This window comes from Triticum urartu, chromosome 1A (genome assembly GCF_056163025.1).
Source record: "Triticum urartu cultivar PI428250 chromosome 1A, HENAU_Tu73, whole genome shotgun sequence".
Taxonomy (NCBI): Eukaryota; Viridiplantae; Streptophyta; class Magnoliopsida; order Poales; family Poaceae; genus Triticum; species Triticum urartu.
Window position 1 is genome coordinate 62,997,479 of NC_141873.1, and position 22,858 is coordinate 63,020,336.

The window sequence follows — 22,858 nt, forward strand, 5'->3', positions numbered from 1 at the left end:
ATGTATAATTCTTATACAACAAGTGATGTCATGGAGATTTATCATGATCCTGGAGGATGACATCACGGCGGTTTATAAGATCCATGCGAAGGTGTCAGGGCAAGAATTTTTCTAAGCGTTGAAGATTGGCATGAACAAGTTCAAATCAATCTGGGGCCTAATGTTGGGGATATTACTACTGTATGTAAACCGGCCAGGAGTAGCCGGGTTAACTCTATGAAGATTAGAAGCCCATGAAGACGTAAGGATGGTGGCGCTTTACGAAGGACCAAGGCCCAAGGGTGGGTTAAGGCCTATGGATATAAACCAACTTTTTCATGTAACTTGTATTGTAAGATAGGAAGGATAGAGACCGAGCCAGACACGTTTATGATCTGGCCCCGGGACTCTGTAAAACAGCGGGCGTCAACTTGTGTATATGTGACGCCCCCGATTTGACCGTACACTAATCATACACGCAAATGTGTACGATCAAGATCAAGGACTCACGGGAAGATATCACAACACAACTCTAGACACAAATTAAAATAATACAAGCTTTATATTACAAGCCAGGGGCCTCGAGGGCTCGAATAACATAAGCTCGAAAACACAAGAGTCAGCGGAAGCAACAATATCTAAGCACAGACATGAGTTAAACAAGATTGCCTTAAGAAGGCTAGCACAAAAGCAGCAACGATCGAAAAGGCAAGGCCTCCTGCCTGGGAGCCTCCTAACTACTCCAAATCGTCAGCGGTCGTCACATAGTAGTAGGCATCCTCCGGGTAGTAGTAGTCATCAGTGGCATCGTCTGGCTCCTGGGATCCGTCATCTGGTCGCAACAATCGGGTATGGGGAAAAAAGAAGTAGCAAAGCAACCGTGAGTACTCATCCAAAGTACTCGCAAGACTTACATCAGATCTAAACTAAATATGCATCTGTATCAAGGAATGGGTTGTATCTGTGGACTAAACTGCAGAATGCCAGAAGAGAAGGGGGAAAGCCTAGCCTATCGAAGACTAGCATCTTCTGGAAACCACCATCTTGCAGCAACAGTAGGGAGTAGAGTAACATAAGGTAAAGTAGCAGTAGAATTATCAACCTCGGCCAGAGATCCTTTCTCGACTCCCTACGAGAAAGCAATCCCAGAGCCATACTATCCATTTCTCATCACCAACCATTTCTCATCACAATCCATTTCTCATCACAAGTATCCAGTTCTAGTTGTATCGATCGGGATACAACTCCAAGTGTCCGCTACCGTAGGACAGGCTATCGATAGATGTTTTCTTCCCTGCAGGGGTGCACCAACTTACCCACCACGCTTGATTAACTCCGGCCGGACACACTTTCCTGGGTCATGCCCGGCCTCGGCCAAACAATACGCCGCAACCCGACCTAGGCTTAATAGAGAGGCCAGCACGCCTGACTAAACCTATGCCCCCAGGGGTCATGGGCCATCTCCCCGGGAACTCCTACACGTTGCGAACGCGGCCGATGAGCAGACCTAGCTACCTCCTTCAAAAAGGTAGGTGCTTTCCAGTCCAACCCGGCGCGCGCCGCTTAGTCGCTGACGTCTATTAAGCTTCGGCTGATGTATATGATGCAGAACGCCCATACTATGCCCACATGATGGTTAGTGCTATCAGGCCAGAGGCCCCTCGGATCAAATATCCAAATCATAGTGGATTAGGAACGCGCGGTAACGAGCAGAGACTCACGATCGATGTGACCCCGTCGCCCCGTCTCGAGTACTTGCGGCAAGGGCTAAGAATGCCCGACCACGCCTCGTAAGTATCTCGCGGGCACCTCCCAGGCCAACCCGACTCCACATCACTCGCAATTAAGCTCGCGCGGGTACCCCTCAGGGTCGACCCGTCTTTAGTAACATGGCTCAGTGTAAAGTCATAGTAACCATAGTAACTGTGTGTCTAACACCAAGGGGAAAACCCGAGGAATCACCCCCGGTGAATCCCACTCGATGTTATCATCAAGGTGAACGTAAGAGGATCCACCCTCGAGGTTCACACTTGAGGGGTTGCACGACAGAGCGGTAACAGAAGTGGTTAAGGAGGAAATCACCCTCGATGACCTCGATCGTATAGCTACACTACAGAGATCTCATCAGGAGTGATGTATGAGGTTCACCCTCGGCACTCGATTGTAACTTTGTAGTGTCGTACAACTAGGGGGGTGATGTGCGGTGTCGGGGCCTGGACGTCAATCACATTGATCGAGTCATCGAACATAAAGAGAGGCAACTGGGATAAGGTGGGGGGTCACTTATGGATCACTAACCAACCTATACTAAGCAGTTTAGGATAAGCAGGTAAGGTATGAAAGCAGGTAACAACAACAGGCTATGCATCAGAGTAGGATCATACAGAAAGCAGTAGCAGTTCTCATGCAAGCATGAGAGGGAAAGAAATGAGCGATATCGGAATGCTCAAGGGGGTTTGCTTGCCTGGTTGCTCTGGCAAGGAGGGGGGTCGTCGTCGACGTAGTTGATCACAGGGGCATCAGCAGTGGTCTCAAGGTCTACCAGGGAAGAAGAGGGGGAAGAAACAATAAATACACACAAACATAAGCATAACAAGACAATAAGCGGTGCTAGAGGTGTTCTAACGTAGCACTAGGCGACACCGGCGAAGGAGGATAACATCCGGAAAAGTTTTCCCAGTTCTGGACGTCTGTCAGACAGATGAACCGGAGGGGAAAAGTTCAACGTTTGCTATGCTAGGGACGTGTGATATATGAACGGAGGGCGTATTCGGATTCGTCTCGTCGTTCTAAGGAACTTTCATATAGAAAACATTTTCATCCGAGTTACGGATTATTTTCTATGATTTTTCAAAGATTTAAAAGATTTACTAAAATTATTATTAATTCAAAAATAAATGCTAAAATGCTAGACGCACCCAGCTCTGCGTACACAGAACTGTACCAGAGACTGACAGGTGGGTCAGGGGGTCCCAGTTGACCAGTCAACATTTGACTGGTCAACAGGGGTGGGGCCCTCCTGTCATTGACCGTTTGCACTAAAAACAGGTTTGATTAACTAACTAGGTAATTAGGTAAAATAAGCAGGTTAATTAGATTAATTTAATTAATTCTGAATAAACTTAATTAAACCAATTTAATTAAGTTAATTAATTTAATAAATATATATATTTTTTAACATTTTTTACAGGGGTGGGCCCTAGTTGACAGGGGCACCTCACCCTCAAGACACACACACGCACGCAACCCACACACACACGCACGTCGTATAGTGGTGTCGGCCATGGCCGTGGCCAGGGCCGGTGGCGGCCGGCGGCGCCGGAGGGGGGGCGGCGCGGGCCGGGCGTGCGAGGCCGGTGGTGAGCGGGCAAGGCCTAGCGGGTGCGTCCGCGCGTGGGGGGGGGGGGGGGGGGGGGGGGGTGCTGCGGCGGCAGCAGTGGCCGAGGCCACGAGAAGTAACGGCGGCGCAGAAACGCACGGGTGCGGGGCACGCGGGAGGGGAGGCAGGAGCGGCGGGGCGCGGTTCGCGGCTAGGGCCTCCAGCAGCAACCGCACAGCGACGGCAGGCACAGGGGCGCGGCCAAGGGCGGCTGGGCGCACTGGCGTGCGGCAGTGGCAGGCGCGAGCAGGGGACAGTGGCTCGCGGCCGGACGCGGCGAGGGGACGCGGCCTGGCAGAGGCCCGACGCAGGGAGGCGGGCAAGCAGCATGCACCAGTAAGCAACAACGGTAGATACAAAGGAGCTCGGGCTCTGGCCATGGCAACTACAGACGAGCACAAGAGCGGCGACAGACGACATAGATCCAAGGGGCAAAGCGAGGGAATCGGCAGAGAGGCTCACCACGGTGCTTGTGAACGAGGTTGGGAGGTCAGGGGCGGCCCCGAGTAGCGGCAACCGGCGATGGACGTCGGCGCCCGTGGGAGAAGATGAGGACGATGGTGAGGCTGTGGGGCGTCTGGCACGGGTTCTTCGGCGTAGTGGAAGGAGACGACCGCAAGGAAGCTCCTGGGCATGCTAGCCGGTGACGGGGAGGCCGGTGGCCGCGGGATCGACAAGGTCCATGGCGACCACGATGCGTTTGTCCGTGGGAGAGAGGAAAGAGGCGCGAGGAGGAGGGGGGAAGCTAGGCTTTCGGTCGAGTGGGCTCGGGGCTCTCTCTCAAACAGCCAGGGGAGCAGGGGATGGCCGGCACGTCACCTAGGGGGCGCGGCCATGGTGGGATGGCCGCCACGATTCCCTTCTGCTCCTGTAGCGAGGAGGGAGATGAGTGGGGCGTAGGTTGGGCCTCCCAATAGACCTAGGGCCCAAGTATTCATTAGGTAGGCTTTTTGTTCTTTCATTTCTTTGTCAAATAAATAGCTACTGTTTGCATTTATTTGAGTGAGCAAACAATCCTTGTTATAGGTGAAATTTCACACATAAATATATGTCATTACTCTAGAGGGGCCCACAAAGTTTCAAGTCAATTTGAAATTCATAAACATTTATTTGTTTTGAAAAGGCCAAAATATTTGTTGTAGGACCACTCATTAATTCACTAGGAATTTATTAGTGAGCCAAAAGAAGTTGGTTCCAACATGAAAACGAACAGGGGAATTTATAGAATTATTCGAACATTTTAGTTTTGATATTTGAAAACTTTTGAGTTTGACTTGATTTTAAATTTTGAATTCGAACGGGGATGAATCATCGCGAGGTTAACAAAAGTAATCGCGGTGACATGGCATCACTAACAGGGAATTACTGTAGATTAATTATCCGGGCGTTACAAATCTCCTCCACTACAAGAAATCTCGTCCCGAGATTTAAGAGGGGAGGCAAGGGGGAAGGGATTTGGTTGCGAAATTCTAACGAGTCTTCTCTGTCTTAGTTTCTCTTCTCGAAGAGATTGATCCATTACATTGACGTCTTCATTTCTATGCTTCAGGTCATCATAATGAAGTCAGCATCCTTTCTTCGGGAACTCCATCGTACTTACGAAAGAATAAAGGGTGGGCATTCCGGGAGAACAGACCTCTGCATAGTCGACTATCTGGTTGATAAAATTGAGGAAGGTGGCGGAAGTAACTCTTGAATTTAATCTTAAGAAAATATCGAGAGCAAAGTGAGGAGGTATCATGGGAAGTTTCAAGCGGGTAGGCAATCGTTCGATGCCTGAAACAGGGCGTGAAAAGGGGTTCAAAGAAATGGGAATAAGTATTGTGTCTAATACCAGAATGGATCTTCTCTCGGAAGGTGGTCGTGAATTATATACGAGGCCACGCGCGGGGAACAACCTTGGGAACACGGGGTGTATAGGAGAGTCAGATTTCGATCCTGTGGAACTGTGGGTTATGGACCCACCATGTGGTTTAAAAGTAGGAAGGGCGGAGATGTCATGCGTGATCATGCAAACAAGGCATGTCAGAGGGTAGACTGTCAGGTATGTTGCCAACAACGTTGGTACCAAGGGCAAGGGACTAAGAGAACTATTCACCTGCTCGTTGAACGAGGCGGACCAATAGGCAAAGTTCTCGTCCATCGGTGGCTACCGAAAAGTCGTCCACACTAGTAACAGGGTCTTACTGACAGAGTGATACACCGAGGTGCTTACTTAAGCAGGGATTTATCTCTGCTTAGACAAGTTAGATTACAAGAAAGGTGAAACAAAACAATGGAAGGAAAATGTGTTTACACACCAGAATTGGGAGTATATCCTTCCCAAGGGGAAGCGGAGCGGGATAAACATGATATGACAGCAAGTTCAAAAGCATTTAGTTAAAGGGGGCGAGGTAAGAATCATGATATTACCCATACCACGGTCTTTGGATAATAGATCAAAAAACATTCAGCATTGCGCTTCCAATGTTCTTGTTGATGAACGAAGTACTACAGTCGTGCTTCGAGATAGCATTGGCATGGCCATCAGGTAAAGGTCGGGCCTTGGGAATACGAAGGATCCATCAAGAATTTCTAGGACACCTCATGCAATTTTATCAGGAAAAAGATGAGGATGTCGCCGATGGGTTCAGCAGCAATCCTTCGACAGGTCAAAAGGATGTAACGCAAAAATGATATGAACAAAATTGTGTTGGGGGGAAGGCAAGAATGTTGTCGAGCCCAATCATCTAGGGGCACGGATGGTATTCCTCATCATGAATTCGATCGATATCCTGGAGGAGCATCAGAATGTTGATGATGATCACGACACATTTGTCGAGAGATTTCATGAAGATGTAATCGATCGGCGATGACATCAAGTCAAAGGAATGATTAAGCAAATGGTTATTGGAACCATGGGTACAATACAAACTCGAAATCAAGCTTGTTGTTCAAGGCAAAATGATATGACGAGGAAGATCAACGTAAGCTTAGCTCATTGTTGGAAGTTGTGCTCCGGGAAGAAGGACCAGGTAGCATAGTTAAAGTTTAGCACGACAGGGATATAGCCGATCAGGCTAGGAATGACTGGAAGGATTATTAAACTCGTAAGCAACGAAAATTACTTAGAGTTATCGAATCGGAGTGCGGAATCGATACACTTACCGGTGTTCTCGAGTGACCAACCACTCAGAACCCGGGGATATTGGAATTGGTGATCAATAGTAGTTCGATGAAGAACTCATAAGAAGTTATGTAGTTCCTGTGATATTCCCAAGATACCAAGGGGTAACACTCGAGGGTAAATCAGAATAGAGGTTGGACAGATGAATTGATCTGCATAAGACAAGTAGTTTAACTTGTTCGGGAAATGGAATCAAGGAGAAAATATGGTCGGAACCACGATTGCAAAGAATCAATTTATAGATGCAAGATGAGCTAATACCAAGGGAACATTTGATTATAAGAGAAGCTTCCATGATAAGATCTACATCGTGTCTATGGGCATGAACACAAAGTTCAAGGTCGACTCCCACTTCTTCAATGCCTAACCTTCCATTCACTTCTTGTTTTTGATGAAGTCATAGTGTTGAAATTATATCTGGCAAAACACCAAAAGAGTAAGACTCGTTAAAACTCTCGGGTTCAAACGGATTATGGGAGGCATAGGTTCAACCCATAGGGGCATCTTAGGAACCTATTCCACAAACTTCAGAAGTAAACAACACCAGCTCGAAAGCAGAGCATGGTTGACAAAAGGAGAGGATACAATTACCAAAGACATTATGTATTTGGGAAAGAACTTCACGAGGTTCTTTGAATATGAAGGACACTATCAAATGTTAATCCAATAATGGATCCGATGATCCACAATGAAGCTGATGTGAGTCGATATTCAATCAGAAGAAGAAATAATGCAGAGGCATCGAATTTTGGAAATAGCTGATAATTCCAAAGCTTAAATGCAAAGGAATTATGATTTCCAATTCGGGGGATCTAATTAATTAATCTCTGATCAAGGATGGATAAGTAGAATTGACCTAGGGGCACAATCGATGACAAATAGATTGGTCGAGAACCAGCTCATGTTCAAAATGACGTCTGAGTCAGAAAGATAATTTAGAAGGATCAACTGATGATTGTGTGCTTTCACACACATGTTGAATCTATAGGAACAGAATGACAATCACAAGGAATTTTAAAGAATATTGCTAGACATATGGAATTAATCCTACTGCAAGCAGGCAAGAATTTCAAGAGCAATAGGCTGCTGAAGATTTTCGGAAGATTGAATAGCATTTTGAAGACATTTGTGAAACACATGAACAACTGGGGATGAACGAATCCCCGGTAAGTGTGAGAAATTATTCGTAGGGTTATTCAGGCAGAAAAGAGCTGCAAGGCAGTCGGAAAAAGGATTCTCGAAAGTCGGAGAATACTTTCGGGTATCTTGTAATAACAAGAACAACTAGGGATGGAAGTATGAATGGCGAGGTACGCAGTTATCCATAAGGATTCAACGGTGTTAAGGGACTGCAAAAGAAATGAACACAAGTTCTCGAGAGTAGATCGGGTAGTATCTTCGAAGCCTTCTTGTGAAGCAGGCAATCATCCGGAATGAAGGGGCTCTCCGGGGAAAGTCGTTACGAGAATCCTAATGTAGTTAGTAAATTCATTTAACCCGAATAGAAGAGAGAACAGAGTCCCAGAGTATAGACGAGGAGTAAAAGATCCTAATACCACCCAATGGCGACGTGGGCCCGTAAGCCACACAGCCATGTTAGTAAACCAGTTTTTCAAAGACTAGACTCAACTTCGTCCAAGGAGTTGGAAAGGGGGGTTCCTACAGGCAGTCGGCTCTGATACCAACTTGTGATGCCCCCGATTTGACCGTACACTAATCATACATGCAAATGTGTATGATCAAGATCAAGGACTCACGGGAAGATATCACAACACAACTCTAGACACAAATTAAAATAATACAAGCTTTATATTACAAGCCAGGGGCCTCGAGGGCTCGAATACATAAGCTCGAAAACAGAAGAGTCAGCGGAAGCAACAATATCTGAGCACAGACATGAGTTAAACAAGATTGCCTTAAGAAGGCTAGCACAAAAGCAGCAACGATCGAAAAGGCAAGGCCTCCTGCCTGGGAGCCTCCTAACTACTCCAAATTGTCAGCGGTCGTCACATAGTAGTAGGCATCCTCCGGGTTGTAGTAGTCATCAGTGGTCATGGGCCATCTCCCCGGGAACTCCTGCACGTTGCGAACGCGGCCGGTGAGCAGACCTAGCTACCTCCTTCAACAAGGTAGGGGCTTTCCAGTCCAACCCGGCGCGCGCCGCTCAATCACTGACGTCTATTAAGCTTCGGTTGATGTATACGACACAGAACGCCCATACTATGCCCACGTGATGGTTAGTGCTATCAGGCCAGAGGCCCCTCGGATCAAATATCCAAATCGTAGTGGACTAAGAACGCGCGGTAACGAGCAGAGACTCACGATCGATGTGACCCCATCGTCCCGTCTCGAGTACTTGCGGCAAGGGCTAAGAATGCCCGGCCACGCCTCGTAAGTATCTCGCGGGCACCTCCCAGGTCAACCTGACTCCACATCACTCGCAATTAAGCTCGCGCGGGTACCCCTCAGGGTTGACCCGTCTTTAGTAACATGGCTCACTGTAAAGTCATAGTAACCATAGTAACTGTGTGTCTAACACCAAGGGGAAAACCCGAGGAATCACCCCCGGTGAATCCCACTCGATGTTGTCATCAAGGTGAACGTAAGAGGATCCACCCTCGAGGTTCACACTTGAGGGGTTGCACGACAGAGCGGTAACGGAAGTGGTTAAGGGGGAAATCACCCTCAATGACCTCGACCGTATAGCTACACTACAGAGATCTCATCAGGAGTGATGTATGAGGTTCACCCTCGGCACTCGATTGTAACTCTGTAGTGTCGTACAACTAGGGGGGGGCGATGTGCGGTGTCGGGGCCTGGACGTCGATCACGTTGATCGAGTCATCGAACATAAAGTGAGGCAACTGGGACAAGGTGGGGGGTCACTGATGGATCACTAACCAACCTATACTAAGCAGTTTAGGATAAGCAGATAAGGTATGAAAGCAGGTAACAACAACAGGCAATGCATCAGAGTAGGATCATACAGAAAGCAGTAGCAGTTCTAATGCAAGCATGAGAGGGAAAGAAATGAGGGATATCGGAATGCTCAAGGGGGCTTTCTTGCCTGGTTGCTCTGGCAATGAGGGGGGTCATCGTCAACGTAGTCGATCACAGGGGCATCAGCAGCGGTCTCAAGGTCTACCGGAGAAGAAGAGGGGGAAGAAACAGTAAATACACACAAACATAAGCATAACAAGATAATAAGCGGTGCTAGAGGTGTTCTTACGCAGCACTAGGCAACCCACAGACACACGCACATCGTACAGTGGCGTCGACCATGGCCATGACCAGGGCCGGTGGCGGCGGGTGCGGCACCGGCGGAGGGCGGTGCCGGAGGGGGGGGGCGCCGGCGCGGGCCGGGCATGCGAGGCCGGTGGTCAGCGGGCGAGGCCTAGCGGGTGCGTCCGCGCGTGGGGGGGTGCTGCGGCGGCAGCAGTGGCCGAGGCCGCGGGAAGTAGCGGCGATGCAGCAACGCATGGGTGCGGGGCACGCGCGAGGGGAGGCATGAGCGGCGGGGCGCGGTTCGCGGCTAGGGCCTCCAGCAGCAACCGCACAGCGACGGCAGGCACAGGGGCGCGGCCAAGGGAGGCTGGGCGCACCAGCGTGCGGCAGTGGCAGGCGCGAGCAGGGGACAGTGGCTCGCGGCCGGACGCGGCGAGGGGACGCGGCCTGACAGAGGCCCGACGCAGGGATGCGGGCAAGCAGCATGCACCAGTAAGCAACAACGGCAGATACAGAGGAGCTCGGGCTCTGGCCATGGCAACTACAGACGAGCACGAGAGCGGCGACAAACGACATAGATCCAAGGGGCAAAGCGAGGGAATCGGCAGAGAGGCTCACCACGGTGCTTGTGAACGAGGTTGGGAGGTCAGGGGCGGCCCCGAGTAGAGGCAACCGGTGATGGACGTCGGCGCCCGTGGGAGAAGATGAGGACGATGGTGAGGCTGTGGGGCGTCTGGCACGGGTTCTTCGGCGTAGTGGAAGGAGACGACCGCAAGGAAGCTCCTGGGCATGCTAGCCGGTGACGGGGAGGCCGGTGGCCGCGGGATCGACAAGGTCCATGGGGACCACGATGCGTTTGTTCGTGGGAGAGAGGAAAGAGGCGCGAGGAGGAGGGGGAAGCTAGGGTTTCGGTCGAGTGGGCTCGGGGGCTCTCTCTTAAACAGCCAGGGGAGCAGGGGATGGCCGGCACGTCACCTAGGGGGCGCGGCCATGGTGGGATGGCCACCACGATCCCCTTCTGCTCCTGTAGCGAGGAGGGAGATGAGTGGGGTGTGGGTTGGGCCTCCCAGTAGACCTAGAGCCCAAGTATACATTAGGTAGGCTTTTTGTTCTTTCATTTTTTTGTCAAATAAATAGCTACTATTTGCAATTATTTGAGTGAGCAAACAATCCTTGTTATAGGTGAAACTTCACACATAAATATATGTCATTACTCTAGAGGGTCCTGCAAAGTTTCAAGTCAATTTGAAATTCATAAAGATTTATTTATTTTGAAAAGGCCAAAATATTTGTTGTAGGACCACTCATTAATTTACTAGGAATTTGTTGGTGAGCCAAAAGAAGTTGGTTCCAACATGACAACGATCAGGGGAATTTATAGAATTATTCGAACATTTTAGTTTTGATATTTGAAAACTTTTGAGTTTGACTTGATTTTAAATTTTGAATTCGAACGGGGATGAATCATCGCGAGGTTAACAATAGTAATCGCGGTGATGTGGCATCACTAACAGGGAATTACTGTAGATTAATTATCCGGGCGTTACAGTATATAAAGGGACGACCCGACAACGGTTTAGGAACAACACACAACAACTCGAGAGCCAGGCAAAGCAGATTTGCTCCCTGGTCATCGAAACCCTAGCAATACCAACACAACTAGACGTAGGCCTTTACCTTCATCGACGGGGCCGAACTAGTATAAAACTCTCCTGTCCCTTGTCCGGTTTAACCCCTTTAAGCTAACCCGTAGCGATGGCTCCACGACTAAGTCCTTTCACAAGGACATCTGCCGTGACAAAACCAAGACACATATAGTAATCAACTACAAGATGTAATCAACACTACTAGTCACCCACAAGCACCAATCTATAGTTCCAGTAACAAGATTGAACACAACAGATGAACTAGGGTTTGAGAGGAGATGGTGTTGTTGAAGATGTTGATGGAGATTGTCCTCCCCAAAATGGGAGAGTTGGTGGTGATGATGATGATGATGATGATTTCCCCCTTCGGGAGGGAAGTTCCCCCGGCGGGATCGCTCCGCCTAAGGGCAAAAGTGCTCCTGCCCAAGTTCCACCTCGAGACGGTAGCGCTCCATACCGAAAGCCTTCGACTTATTTTTTCTAGGTAAAAATTACATGTACCAAAAGATGGGCACTGGAGGTGGGCCGAGGAGGTCACAACCCACCAGGGCGCGCCTGGGGGCCTGGCGCGCCCAGGTGGATTATGCCCACCTGGTGGCCCCCCTCTGGTGGTTATTGGCTCCAGTATTTCTTAAATATTCCATAAAAAATGCCCGTGAAGTTTCATCTTATTTGGAGTTGTGCAGAATAGGTAGCCTGGCATAGCTTTTTCAGGTCCAGATTTCTAGCTGTCGGAATTCTCCCTGTTGGAGTGTTTCTTGCAAATTATGAGAGAAAAGGCATTAGAATTACTCTAAAAAGCATTATTATGGATAAAACATTATAAATAATAGTAAGAAAACATGATGCAAAATGGACGTATCAGGCATCCCCAAGTTTAGGCTCTTTTCACTCCTTATTCCTTCATCCATCGTGATCTCACCCAAAACTTGAAAACTTCAATCACACAAAACTCAACAAAACCTTCATGAGATCCGTTAGTATAAGAAAGCACATCACTACTCTAAGTTTTGTTGCAAACCCATTCATATTTTATTTTTACATTATATCTAATGTATTCCAACTTTACCATGACTTATACCCCCCGATACAATCCATGGATTCATCAAAATAAGCACATAACACAAAGAAAACAGAATCTGTCAAAAATAGAATAGTCTCTAGTAATCTGAAAACTTCGTATACTTCTGTAACTCCAACAATTCTGAAAAATTAGGATAACGTGGTAAATTTGTATATCAATATTTTGTAAAAAAATTCAGAAGTTTTCGTCGCTCATGTGATTTTTAAGAATTATTTTACTGTACAAAAAAGTTTCTGTTTTTCTACAAGATCAAATCAACTATCACCCAACATAATTCCAAAGGCCTTACTTGGCACAAACACTAATTAAAACATAAAAAACACAATCATAATAGAGGCATAATTGTGCAAACAGTCAAGAACAAAAAGAAAAAGGCAAAATAAAATTTATTCATTGGGTTGCCTCCCAACAAGCGGTATCGTTTTACGCCCCTAGCTAGGCATAATGCATATATTCAAGTATTTTCATCTTTAGTTTTAGATCCATAGAATGCCTTCATGATTGATTCATATGGTGGCCTAATTAATGTTCTAGGGAAGTGTCCCATACCCTTCCTTAGTGGAAATTGAATTTTAATATTGCCTTCTTTCATATCAATCACGACACCAATAGTGCGTAAAAACGGTCTACCAAGTATAATTGGACAAGATGGATTGCAACCAATATCAAGAACAATAAAATCTATGGGAACATAATTCCTATTTGCAAGAATAAGAACATCATTAATTATTCCCAAAGGTTTTTTAATAGTAGAATCCGCCTAGTGTAAATTAAGAGAACATTCTTCGATATCGGTAAGACCAAGCACATCACATAAAGATTTTGAAATTGTGGAAACACTTGCACCCAGATCACATAAAGCAAAACCCTCATAATTTTTAATCTTAACTTTGATAGTATGTTCCCATTCATCATGTAATTTTCTAGGAATTGTAATCTCTAATTTCAACTTTTCTTCTAAAGCTTTCATCATGTCATCTACGATATGTTTAGTAAAAGCTTTATTTTTTTCATAGGCATGAGGTGAATTTATCATGGATTGCGAAAAATAAATACAATCAATCAAAGAGCAATTATCATAATAAAGTCTTTTTCTTGACTGGGATCATAATAAAGTCTTTGTAATCCAGAAGAGTGGGCACATCACTAGTTAAAGTTTTGACCTCTCCAAACCCACTTTTATCAAATTTCTCAACAAGATTTTCGCCCTCAGAATTATCGAGATGCCTTCTAGCTAAAGTTGGCTCTTCTTCAGTCTCTTTATCATCAATATTAATTTTAATAAACAAGGAATCATTAGAAGAAACACCAATCATTTTAAGATCTTCATCACTTTTATGAAAGCAATCACTAGAAAACGCTCTTTCTACAAATTCTCTTTTAGCTTTAAGCATAGCGGTTCTTTTCTTACTTTCATCCATAGAAACATATAAAGTTTTAATTGATTCATCTACCTTGGGTACAAAAGTTCTCAACTTGAGGTTTTCTATCATGAGAAATTCTATCAATGCTTCTAGACATACCATCAATCTTATTCAACTTTTCTTCTATCATAGTCTTGAAATTTATTTGAGCATCGATAAATTCTTTAATATTATTCTCAAGATCAGAGGTGTTCCTAGTATTATTTTAATAAGGATTACCATAAAAATTACCATAATTATTAGAGGAATTTCCAGGAAAAGGCCTAGGATTAAAATTACCTCTATAAGCATTGTTATTAAAATAGTTTTACGAGACAAAATTCACATCTACGGGATGACTATTTTGCTCAATCAAATTAGGCAAAGGCACATCATTACGATAAATAGGAGCACTTTTATTAGCAAGAAATTTCATAAGAGCATCAACCTTTTCACTCAAAGTAGAAATTTCTTCAACCGAAATAACGTTTTTACTAGTAGGCACTCTTTTGGTATGTCATTGTGAATAATTTGCCGTAATGTTGTCTAGAAATTTAGTAGCTTCACCAAAAGTAATTTCCATAAAAGTACCACTCGCGGCGGAATCTAAAAGACTTCTAGAAACAAAAAGTCAATCCTGCATAATTTTTTCGTATAATGATCCAAAGATTTAAACCATGAGTAGGACAATTTCTTAGCATCAATTTCATTCTTTCCCAAGATTGCGCAACATGTTCATGCTCAAGTTTCTTAAAATTCATGATTTGAGTTATAAGGGAAATAATTTTCGTGGCGGGAAATACTTAGTAATAAAAGCATCTTTGAACTTATCCCAAGAATCGATACTATTGCAAGGCAAAGAAGAAAACGAAAATTTTGCACGATCCCTCAAAGAGAATGGAAATAATTTCAACTTCACAATATAATTGTCCACATCTTTTTTCTTTTGCATATCGCACAATTCTGAGAATGTGTTTAGATGGGACGCGGCATCCTCATCAAGAGTACCGGAAAATTGCTATTTCATAACAAGATTCAACAAAGCGGCATTAATATCACAAGACTCTGCACTAGTGGCGGGAGGAGCAATCAGCGTGCTAATAAAATCATTATTATTGGTATTGGAAAAATCACACAATTTGGTATTTTCTTGAGACATCGTAACTATGCAAACAAGATTGCAAAACAGATCTAATGAGAAAACGGTGAACGAAAAAGAGGACGAATAGAACGGCAAATTTTTGTGAAGTGTGGGAGATGAAAACAAGAGGCAAATGGCAAATAATGTAAATTGCAAGGAGATGAGATTTGTGATTAGGAACCTAATAGATGTTGATGATGTCTCCCCGGCAACGGCGCCAGAAATTCATTTTGATGTCGCTTGAAGCTACATCGGTATTTCCCCAAAGAGGAAGGGATGATGCAACACAACTACGGTAGGTATTTCCCTCAGTTATGAAACCAAGGTATCAATCCAGTAGGAGAACCAAGCAATACTATGTAAATGGTACCTACACACAAAGAACAAATACTTGCAACCCGACGCGTATAAGGGGTTGTCACTCCCTTTTCGGGTAACAGCGCCAGAATTGTCAAGCTGACGGGATAAAAATTGTATAGATTGGATAAAATAGATCTCGATAAAACACAAAATAAAAGAAGTAATAAAAAAGTGCAGCAATGTATTTTTGGGTTTTGGAATAACAGATCTGAAAACAAAAGCAAATAAAATAGATCTCAAAGAAAATATGATAAAGAATAGACCCAGGGATGTAGATTTCACTAGTGGCTTCTCTCAAGAAATAGCACACAGTGGGTAAACAAATTACTGTTGGGAAATTGATAGAAGATCGAATAATTATGACGATATCCAAGGCAATGATCAATATATAGGCATCACATCCAAGATTAGTAGACCGACTCCTGCCTACATCTACTACTATTACTCCACACATCGACCGCTATCCAGCACGCATCTAGTGTATTAAGTTCATGGAGAAACGGAGTAATGCAATAAGAACGATGACATTATGTAGATGAGATCTATTCATGTAGGAATAGCCCCCATCTTGTTATCCTTAATAACAACGATACATGTGTGTCTTGCTGCCCCTTCTGTCACTGAGAAAGAACACCGCATGATCGAACCCATCACAAAGCACCTCTTCCCATGGCAAGAAAAACTGATCTAGTTGGCCTAACTAAACCAAAAATTCTAAAAAGAAATACGAGGCTATAAGTAACCATGCATATAAGAGATCAAAAGAAGACTCAAATAATATTCCTGGATATAGATCTGATCATAAACTCAAAGTTCATCGGATCCCTACAAACACACCGCAAAAAAGAGTTACATCAAATAGATCTTCAAGAGACCATTGTATTAAGAATCAAAAGAGAGAGAGAGGAAGCCATCTAGCTACTGCCTACAGACCCGTAGGTCTATGATGAACTACTCACGCATCATTGGAGAGGCACCAATGACGATGATGAACCCCTCCATGATGGTGTTTAGAATGGATCTCGTGGTTCTGGAACTTGCGGCGGCTGGAATTGTGTTTCATCAACTCCCCTAGGTTTTCCGGAATATTTGGGGATTTATAGGGCGAAGAGACGGTGCAGGAGGCCACCGAGGTGGGCACAACCCACCTGGACGCGCCCTGGTGGGTTGTGCTCCCCTCGGAGCCCCTCTAGTACTTCTTTGGCCCATCAGGTGTCTTCTGGTCTAGAAAAATTCTCCAAGAAGTTTTTTTGCGTTGGACTCCATTTGGTACTGATATTCTACTAAGTAAAAACAAGCAAAAACAAACACTGGCACTGGAAACTATGTCAATAGGTTAGTCCCGAAATATGATATAAAGTTGCTACAAAATTATATCTCACACCGGGTAAATCCTTAACCCTTCCTCCTCTTACTAATACTACAGAATGTTCTTGTAAATTATGGCCAATACCAGGTATATAAGTAGTGATTTCAAATCCAGAGGTTAATCGTACTCTGGCAACTTTACGTAAGGCAGAGTTGGGTTTTTTGGGGTTGATAGTGGAAAAGTCGACAGATAAGTCACCCTTATTGTCCCTTTACAGAACCGTACATGAGATTTTCACCTCATATGGCTCCTCGGTCAATTCTTTCGAAGGGATCCTTTTCCTCGTTCGAGAGTCTCCGCCCTTCTTCCACTCCGTCCCGAAGACTAACTAAGACCAATTGAGTCACGTTTTCATGTTCTAATTGAACACTTTCCATTTATGATATGATTAAAGGAGAAGATTGTTCTTTTACCAAACATATGCAGATCAAATCACGTCTTATAATAAGAAGAAATCTTTCTCGGTATCAATCCCCTTGCCCCTCATTCTTTGAGAATCAGAAGGATCCTTTTCGAGTTTCCATTTCTTCATTTGGAATCTGGGCTCTTCTATCTTCGACTTATTTTTTTGGCTTTATTCTTTATTTATTTCATTTCGATTTTTCCCTCTTCCTCTATTCCTATCCTCTAGGTACAGTGTTTGCATCAATACAGAACCTTTTCCTCTGTATGAATTTAGGCATTATTTTTCCCCTTGCTTCCGAAAAAAGAGTCAAGAAACACTAATGGCAACCCTTTGAGTCGACGAAATTCATAAAATTCTCCGCAAACGTATTGAACAATATAATAGGAAAGTAGGGATTGAGAATATAGGTCGCGTAGTTCAAGTGGGGGATGGGATTGCTCGTATTATAGGTCTTGGTGAAATAATGTCAGGTGAATTAGTCGAATTTGCAGAAGGTACTAGGGGTATTGCTCTGAATTTGAAATCCAAAAATGTTGGGATTGTATTAATGGGCGATGGGTTGATGATACAAGAGGGAAGTTTTGTAAAAGCAACAGGAAGAATTGCTCAGATACCCGTGAGTGAGGCTTACTTGGGTCGTGTTGTAAATGCTCTGGCTAAACCTATTGATGGGAAAGGCGAAATTATAGCTTCCGAATCTCGCTTAATTGAATCTCCTGCTCCAAGTATAATTTCCAGGCGTTCCGTATACGAACCTCTTCAAACAGGGCTTATTGCTATCGATTCGATGATCCCTATAGGGCACGGTCAGCGAGAGTTAATTATTGGGGATAGACAGACTGGAAAAACAACAGTAGCCACAGATACAATTCTCAATCAAAAAGGGCAAGGTGTAATATGTGTTTATGTAGCTATCGGTCAAAGAGCATCCTCCGTAGCTCAAGTAGTAACTACTTTCCATGAGGAGGGGGCCATGGAATACACTATTGTAGTAGCTGAAATGGCGGATTCACCTGCTACATTACAATACCTCGCTCCTTATACGGGAGCAGCCCTAGCTGAGTATTTTATGTACCGCGAACGGCATACTTTAATAATTTATGATGATCTCTCCAAACAGGCACAAGCTTATCGCCAAATGTCCCTTCTATTAAGAAGACCTCCCGGACGTGAGGCTTATCCAGGGGATGTTTTTTATTTGCATTCACGCCTTTTAGAAAGAGCCGCTAAATTAAATTTTCTTTTAGACGAAGGAAGTATGACCGCTTTACCAATAGTTGAGACTCAATCTGGAGACGTTTCTGCCTATATTCCTACTAATGTAATCTCCATTACAGATGGACAAATATTCTTATCTGCGGATCTATTCAATGCCGGAATTCGACCCGCTATTAATGTGGGTATTTCTGTTTCCAGAGTAGGATCCGCGGCTCAAATTAAAGCCATGAAACAAGTAGCTGGCAAATCAAAATTGGAACTAGCGCAATTCGCAGAGTTACAAGCCTTTGCACAATTCACCTCTGCTCTCGATAAAACAAGTCAGAATCAATCCGTCTTTCTTGTCCTTTGCATTCGAGGAATGGGATCTGCCTTGTGGAAACAAAAGCTATTTGTTCGAGTCAAGCAAGCGGACAGTCAGCTAAAAATACTGGAAGAGAACTCTCTAGCCCTGCACTTAAACTAGACTAGAAATCCAAAAAAACACTAGTTTTGGCCCATAGCAAAATAGAGTTTTTCTTCTCCGCGGTCGGACTATCTATGGAGTATTAGGTGTAAAAATTTGGATATTCGTAGACGAAGAATAAGTAATCTTGACTTCGGATTCTGTCCATTGATAGAATAAAAAATGACAAGAGACTTTTTTCCTGAAATCCCTGCAAAAGAAGAAATTATACCTCTTTCTATAAGATTTAATGAAAATTGATAAATCATTTAATATAATTGCTATGCTTAGTGCGTGACTCGTTATTTTTTTCTTTTTTTTAAGAAAAAAACTTAGTAATTATAGAAAATTAACTAATAACCAACCTATTGCTTCGTATTGTCGAGATCCTAACTAAGAAACAGTCACTATACGAATAAATACCTCTATCATAACATAAATGAGTAGATGTGTCATATAGTTGTAGCAACTGCAATTTTTTCTCTAAAAAAGAAAAGGGATTCTAGGTTGTGAAGCAAAACTAAAGGGATGTGGATAAAGGGAGGGATGATAGAAAGAAGGAAGAGGAAATAAATAAGATATAGGATTCCACTATGTATGGTCTATGAATTACATCATAAAAGGCAATGTGATAAAGCATCAATATAATAAAAATAATAGAGAATTAAAAATTGTAACTTGAAACAAGAACTACAAATTTAAAGCAATAATAAAGAGCCGCCCAGGTTAATAAAACTGAGAAAATTAACTCGGAAAGAAATTTTTTGGAAGCTCCGTTGCGGGATTCAGACCTAACCATTCAAGGAGAAGCAGTGGGAACGACAGAACCTATGATTCCATAGGATTTTATTGAAAAGAATCCTAACACTTCATTGGGTGGGATGGCGGAACACACCAAAAAAATTGTCTTATTTGGTAAGTTTATAAATTAACAAATAAGACAGGAAAGAGTAAATATTCGCCCGCGAAATTCTTATTGAATTAGAATACTTTACCGCGATTCAATAAGAGTAAAAATAAGGATTTTTTTAAGAAGGATTACATTATCTATAAATATAGAATTTAGATAAATATACACACACATCTGGATATATTCTAGATCTTCTTTTTTGACTATATATTATATTTTTCTGTTTTAACAAATTCAATATAAAAAAACTGAACTTTTTCTATTATCTATTAATGTGTATCTATCCGTACCGTAATATTTTGGAATATTATGAATTAGAGAAATTTACATGCTTTCTGATTCCATTCGCGAGGAGCTGGATGAGAAGAAACTCTCATGTCCAGTTTTGCAGTAGAGATGGAACTAAGAAAGAGAACCATCGACTATAACCCCAAAAGAACCAGATTTCGCAAACAACATAGAGGAAGAATGAAAGGAAAATCCTGCCGAGGCAATCGTATTTGTTTTGGTAGATATGCTCTTCAAGCACTTGAACCCGCTTGGATCACGGCGAGACAGATAGAAGCAGGACGAAGAGCAATAACACGATATGCACGTCGTGGTGGAAAAATATGGGTACGTATATTTCCCGACAAACCGGTTACACTAAGACCCACGGAAACACGTATGGGCTCGGGAAAGGGGTCCCCCGAATATTGGGTATCCGTTGTTAAACCTGGTCGTATACTTTATGAAATGGGGGGAGTATCTGAAACTGTAGCTAGAGCAGCTATCTCCATAGCTGCCAGTAAAATGCCCATACGAAGTCAATTTATTCGTTTAGAGATATAGAACCCTAAAAGGGGTATGGAAGATAAAAAAAATGCCCGGTTTTTCTTTCTGGAAAGACAATATTTCTTTCATCCTTTTGCATTGAAATAACAAATTGAAATCAAAATAATATGATTCAACCTCAGACCCTTTTAAATGTAGCAGATAATAGTGGAGCTCGAAAATTGATGTGTATTCGAGTCATAGGAGCTGCTGGTAATCAGCGATATGCTCGTATTGGTGATGTTATTGTTGCTGTAATCAAAGACGCATTGCCCCAAATGCCTCTAGAAAGATCCGAAGTAATTCGACCTGTAATTGTACGTACATGTAAAGAGTTCAAATGCGAAGACGGTAATAATCCGCTATGATGACAATGCTGCGGTTATAATTGATCAAAAAGGCAATCCAAAAGGAACTCGAGTTTTTGGCGCGATTGCCGAGGAATTGAGAGAATTGAATTTTACCAAAATAGTTTCATTAGCTCCTGAAGTATTATAAATACTAGTAGGCGAAATTGAGACCAAAGAATTAATTTAGTAGATTGTGTTTTATGTATATGTTTTAAAATCCAAAATGAAAAAAAAAGAAAACATGTTGATTATAGAAAAATTAGGAGGAACCTAGAATTAGAGTCTTATGGGCAAGGACACTATTGCTGATTTACTAACCTCTATAAGAAATGCAGACATGAATAAAAAAGGAACAGTTCGAGTAGTATCTACAAATATTACCGAAAACATTGTTAAAATACTTCTACGAGAGGGTTTTATTGAAAGTGTTCGGAAACATCAGGAACGTAACAGATATTTCTTGGTTTCAACTTTGCGACATCAAAAGAGAAAGACTAGAAAAGGAATATATAGAACAAGAACCTTTTTAAAGCGTATCAGCCGACCCGGCTTACGAATTTATACCAACTATCAAGGAATTCCTAAAGTTTTGGGTGGAATGGGAATTGCTATTCTTTCTACTTCTCGAGGAATAATGACAGATCGAGAAGCTTGACTAAACAGAATTGGGGGAGAAGTCTTATGTTATATATGGTAATCGCCCCGCCTATAGTGCTCGAATTCTATCTCGCCCTTCGTATTTTTAAAATAAAAATAGAAAAATAGGAGAAAAAAATATGACAGAAAAAAATAGGAGAGAAAAAAAAACCCGAGAGAAGCAAAAGTAACTTTCGAAGGTTTAGTTACGGAAGCCCTACCCAATGGAATGTTCCGCGTTCGGCTAGAGAATGACACCATCATCCTAGGCTATATTTCAGGAAAGATACGGTCTAGTTCTATACGAATACTGATGGGGGATAGGGTCAAAATTGAAGTAAGTCGTTATGATTCAAGCAAGGGACGTATAATTTATAGACTTCCCCATAAGGATTCGAAGCGTATTGAAGACTCGAAGGATAGCGAAGATTTGAAGGATAGCGAAGATTTGAAGGATACCAAAGATTCAAAGGATTAGGTTTTTCTTTTTTTTCTAGGGTAATAAATTCTAAGTTCTAAAATTCAAGCGAAGAGACTTATTTTTTCCAAAAGATTAGATTCATAGTTTAAAAAAGGATACGGAAATATGAAAATAAGAGCTTCCGTTCGTAAAATTTGTACAAAATGTCGACTGATTCGTAGGCGTGGACGAATTAGAGTCATTTGCTCTAATCCGAAGCATAAACAAAGACAGGGGTAATCTTTCGAAAAAGAACTTTACTTTCTAAAAAGTAAAAAAAAAGTACCCGCGGAAATGTTCCAATTCCAAATAAAATAATTTCATTTAAAATAATTAAAGTAAAGGGTTTATTTTACCCTGAAACGGATATCTTTGTATCTTTTTTCTTTTTTTATTTCTAACTCATATTTATGAGATAATAAAATATGGCAAAAGCTATACCAAAAATTGGTTCACGTAAGAAAGTGCGTATTGGTTTACGTAGGAATGCACGTTTTAGTTTACGGAAGAGTGCACGTAGAATAACAAAAGGGGTTATTCATGTTCAAGCTAGTTTCAACAATACCATTATAACTATTACAGACCCACAAGGTCAGCTGGTTTTTTGGTCCACGGCCGGTACTTGTGGATTCAAAAGCTCAAGAAAAGCATCACCCTATGCTGGTCAAAGAACAACAGTAGATGCTATTCGTACGGTAGGTTTGCAACGAGCAGAAGTTATGGTAAAGGGCGCTGGTAGTGGAAGAGATGCCGCATTACGAGCCATTGCTAAAAGTGGTATGCGATTAAGTTGTATACGCGATGTAACACCTATGCCGCATAATGGATGTCGACCGCCTAAAAAAATACGTCTGTAAAAGAATTAACC

The 22,858-nt window shown here is 43.0% G+C and overlaps 1 long non-coding RNA gene across 1 annotated transcript; it reads right to left on the reverse strand.

Annotated features, from left to right (window-relative positions):
• Positions 1–496: 496 nt before the first annotated feature.
• On the reverse strand, positions 497–4,218 carry LOC147990034 (uncharacterized). Its single transcript, XR_015602472.1, has 2 exons — positions 3,821–4,218; positions 497–811 (listed from the first exon to the last, which is right to left on the reverse strand). It is a non-coding gene; the product is annotated as an uncharacterized LOC147990034 (long non-coding RNA).
• Between the last annotated feature and the right edge of the window lie 18,640 nt (positions 4,219–22,858).